Here is a 4907-nt window from a genome sequence, read left to right as displayed (position 1 = left end):
TTGAAAATTTTCAATTTAGCCTCTTTATAAATCGAGAAATTGTAAATGAATATATATAGTGAAATTGTACTTTAACCTTCAAAAAATGAAAATTTTGTAAAACAATCCTCTTATAAATAAAAAATTTATAAATTAATATATAATAAAATTGCACATTAACCTCACTAAAAATGAAAAGAAAATTATTTAATCACTTTAGAAACAATGAAATTATAAATTAATGCATAATAAATTTATATTTTGGATCTATGAAAAATTATAATTAAAATTCTAGCTTATTAAATTTTTTTTCGAATTTGCCATTGGTTGTGGCTATAACTACATATTAACGCGTCGTACCAATGAACAAACATGTCCCCCTGAGTTGTTCATGGTTGGGTCGGGCCAACTCGAAAAATGAGAGGGTTTGTGCAAAAATATTGGTTCGAAAAATGAGTTTGGGCAAAAAAACAAGACCGGTTTAGAAAACGGGATAGGCCTCAGGTAAGGTTTTTGGCCCAGACCCAACCCAACCCAAAATTTCAAAAAAAAAAAGAAACTGATGTTTTTCAATGTTTTACTGCTATTTTCCCACTATTTTGCTACTATTTCACTATTATGTTGCTAATATTTTGTTGTTAATGTTTGGATATTATATAACACTTGTTTTATTGTTAATTTTGCTACTATTTTTGAGTCATTTGCTTGTTAAGTTGCACTTATCTTAATATTATTTAAGTATAAAGACTTTTTAAAACACATTTTTAATTTGTTAGAAAACATTTATTTTAATATTTTTAATGCATTTGGTGTATTATATTTTTTAATTTTTTATATAAAAAATAAAATTAAAAAAATAATATGGGTCAAGCTAGACCAAGCCCAAGTTTTAACATTTTTATTCGGACCAAACTTGGACAAAAAATCTAAGCTATCTTTTTGTTAGTCCCGGTCATGTACAATTCTCCTCCAAACCATTTCCAATCCATCAAACACTGCCCACAATTCCAAATGGAGAACCGATGTGACGCCAAAATCTTGCTAAACCCAATAATGGAAAAATTAGTAATAAATATATAAACTTTTCAAGTTAATTTCAAAATAACTTATGAATTTACATAAATCACAATAATTGAATTTTAACAAATTAAAATAAGACAAAGATTCATATATGAATATCAATATGATAATAATATCCCCTTTCTCTTGTACAAATATTCACCTTGTTTTTACATCAAACAAAATATAAGTAAAGCATTAGCATTTATTTTACAATTTAGTGGGAAGGTGTTAACATCATAACTCTAGTCCTACACTTTGAGAGGCCAACACAAATGACTTTCAACATATTAAACTTCTGGAGCATCGTAAAACACCAGATTCACTTGTTAATTGCTTAACAGATCCAGCATCAACAACCTTAAAATTTTGTTCTTGGTTATAGCTAGGCTTAGCTCCACCTACACCTGTTTGCTTTCTGAAAGATGCTCCATTTTTAAATACATCCCCTACCGAATAAAATTTCCATAAACCTTTCTCTCCTTTTCTCCATGTTACCTCTTTGTTCCCAACATCATTCGGAGCAACGAAAAAATTGGCCTCACTCTTGATGCTGGGGCTCATGCTACCACCGATGGCGTATTGTTCCCACCCTTGGTAGAAATTGTTCGCTACATGTGCATATCCATGGCGCACTCTACAATATATATAAAAATTTTAGATAATTCATGTAAATATGCATTAAAAAACATGGAGCTCACCGATCTATAATTGTTATTTACCTTGGCATTCTTTGGTTGCACTTAGGTCCGAAATGGTTGAAAATGACAGTGACCTTCATGTTTTTGTCTCTCAAATGACCATCGTCGTGTCCGAGGAGCATAACTTTGTCTTGGTTCCTAAACCAGTTGTTCGACACTGTAATGTTGGTGGAACCGCGAGTGACATCGAGGAGGCCATCTTAGCACTCATACAATGTGTTATGATCGATCCACACTTTCCTTGCGGTGACTAATCTTATAGCATCTCCATCCATTTGGCCTAAAGGGATCACCTTCATGTTTGGACCCATCACAGTGCTAGGTGGTTGGGCCTTGCAATGGTGGATAAGAAGCCCATGGATGATTATATTGGTCGCTTGGTACACCAACAGGCACCCAGCGCCAGTTATGTGGACATCGACTCCACGACCGTCAATAGTAGTGAAGCTGCTTAAAAGAAGTGGTCTTTGGAGTGTGATGGTCATGCTATTTTTGAATGTGATCCTGACTTTTCCTTTGATCATTGTGGTTCCATAACGAAGGGTCCCTGATTTAGGATTCAAAGGGTCATCGAAAGGATCAATAACCTTGTATTTTACGACGTCTTTACCAATGTTGTTGATCATTTTGCCGGCAAAACCGACAGAGCATTTGGCCAATTGTTGTCGTTGACTCCGCCAAAGAGGGTTCCCTCTCCAACATTTATCAATTACATTCATATTAGCCAAACTCAAACTAGGAGTTGCCATTAGAATGACCATGAAAAGGGCCAATGTGAAGCAACATGATAATGTTGTAGCCACTGTTGTACTCATTTTTTGAGTGGAAGATGGAAGAATAAGGAGAGATTATTGATGGTTTTATATTGCAAAAAAGTTACCAAATTTGAGAGTTAAAAAATTTGTTCATAATGTTACGAGGTGAATGTTATTGTTGTTTTTATCGGATGCAAATAGTTTGGGCTACTTTGTTAGTAACTAACTTGTTTTTTCGGTGAGACAAAAAATTGTTCATTTGTTTATTTTCAGTGAGTTTTTACTAGTGGTTATTGTACTATGCATAAGTTGCGTATTTAATTCCTATAATGAGTGTATTCTAATTTGGTCAATTAGGCTTTATGATTTTAGAATTTTAAAATTTCAATCATGGACCAAATGGTAGACATTACATTCATTAAGTTATATTTTTCTATTTCTTAAATTGTTGGTGACAAATAGATTATTACAAGTATAATATCATTTCAATTTTTTATTTTCTCATAATACCCATAAACATGTCACAAATGGATTTAACAACTATCGTTTCAATTAGGATTGAAATTTAAATATTCAAAAAGTATAGAGACTAAAAATGATTGAATTGGATAATAAAGATTAAACCTATAACTTACATATATCATGAGACCAATAACAAAATTAGGCCTAATGGATTTTTTTTATAACATGCCTAATGGATTTAAATGTTACCGTCTATGTCAAAAGTTTCAAAATTCAAATTGACTTAATAAGGACTAAATTTATAATTTAAGCATAGTATATGGAGTAATAACAAAATTGATTTTTTTAACAAAAATGTTTGTTTCTTTGTACTTACAAAGGAAAGAGTGTGTTTAGGGTTATTTCATTACTCAAGGTAAAAAAACATCTGGCCAAGTTTGAGAGTTAATTTCATTAAAAATAAAATTTTGATATTTCTTAATTTAAAATTTAATTATTACAATTATTTGTATTTTCTGTCCAAATTTACTAACTACCAAATATATTTATTTGAGTTCATAATAATTTCAAGCTATGGTGGTTTGATTAAATGAATATATTGATGGTAAATTTTGACTAGAAAATATTTGCATGGTTTATAAAATACATAAAATATTACATAAGTAAGGGTAAATTTCATAAATAGTCATTCAATTATTAAAAATTTTTATTTTTGGTACTAAAAATAGTTTACAATCTAAGCGCACGCATTATATAGTTTGATCAATTTGGTCACTCCCATAAAAATTGCAAACAGAAAATACATGTGGATTTTTTTTTGTAAAATGTAATAATATTTAAAATTCTCTGACATAAAAAAAATCTATTGCAATTTTAATAGGAGTGTCCAAATTAATTAAATTATGTAATGTGAGTGTCTAAATTGCAATTTTTTTGAAGTCCACATTAACGTTAATTGCAATTTTTTTTGAAGTCCACATTAACGTTCTATGATGTGCATGATCCATGCTAATTTAATATAAATTAAGAAATAGTAGTGGCGGTGAGATTAATATTCTGGTTGCATGATCAATTTTGGACTTATTATAGATTTCACTTGGTACCTACTCAAGTTTAACCTCCCATTGCCATTGCAACCAAACGCAAATTTGTCGGGATAGGTAGAGGATCTGGTTGTAATAACTCAAATTTTAAGGTAATTGGAAAATTGAATTTTCGGGTCATTATTTCCGCAAAATAAATTCGTAAATATTTATTGGAAATATTTATGAAGCTAGTAGTGTAGTTGATTAGATTTTGGTTAAGTGAATTAGCTTGAATTAAGGCTAATTTAGTGAAAGGACTAGATTGAATGAAGATTGAAAGTTTAATTGTAGAACAAAGAAAATTGAGGGGACTAAATAGGAATTAAGCCTATTCTAAAGAATGAGGTGGCAAAACATAAAAATCTTTGATTTTTATGTTGTTTTGAATTATAAATATATTATTGTTATTATTGTTATTATATTACAAATTAAATTGATTATATTATTATATTATGAAATAAATTAAGAAAAGACAAATGTATGGTGCATATGGTGACATGTGAAATACTAATATACATACAATTGTAAAATACATGTATATTTACTTATTATATAAGTATATTATTAAATTATATATTAGTATTAAGTAAAAGATATTTATATAATAAATAGATTAAAGAAAGACAAATGTAATAATATATGTGTATACAAATGCAACACTACAAGAAAACAGACTTTTAGCGGCGTTTTCCCAAGCGCCGCAAAAGACGCTGCTAAAGGTAACGCCACAAAAATTAACGGCGTTTGTATGAAAAAAGCGCTGCTAAAAGTCATGGCTATTAACGGGTTTGTGGGAAAAGCGCCGCTAAAAGTCATGGCTATTAGCAGCGTTTTTGAGAAAAGAACCGCTAAAAGCCAAGGCTTTT

General features: G+C 30.1%; 1 pseudogene; it reads right to left on the bottom strand.

The window, feature by feature from the left end:
- Positions 1 to 1320: 1320 nt before the first annotated feature.
- LOC121230732 (putative pectate lyase 2) lies at positions 1321 to 2518 on the bottom strand (annotated as a pseudogene).
- Positions 2519 to 4907: the final 2389 nt, after the last annotated feature.

Source organism: Gossypium hirsutum, chromosome A06, assembly GCF_007990345.1.
Source record: "Gossypium hirsutum isolate 1008001.06 chromosome A06, Gossypium_hirsutum_v2.1, whole genome shotgun sequence".
Classification (NCBI taxonomy): domain Eukaryota; kingdom Viridiplantae; phylum Streptophyta; class Magnoliopsida; order Malvales; family Malvaceae; genus Gossypium; species Gossypium hirsutum.
The sequence above is the reverse complement of the archived record's forward strand: the minus strand, read 5'-3'. Positions and strand labels throughout refer to the sequence as shown.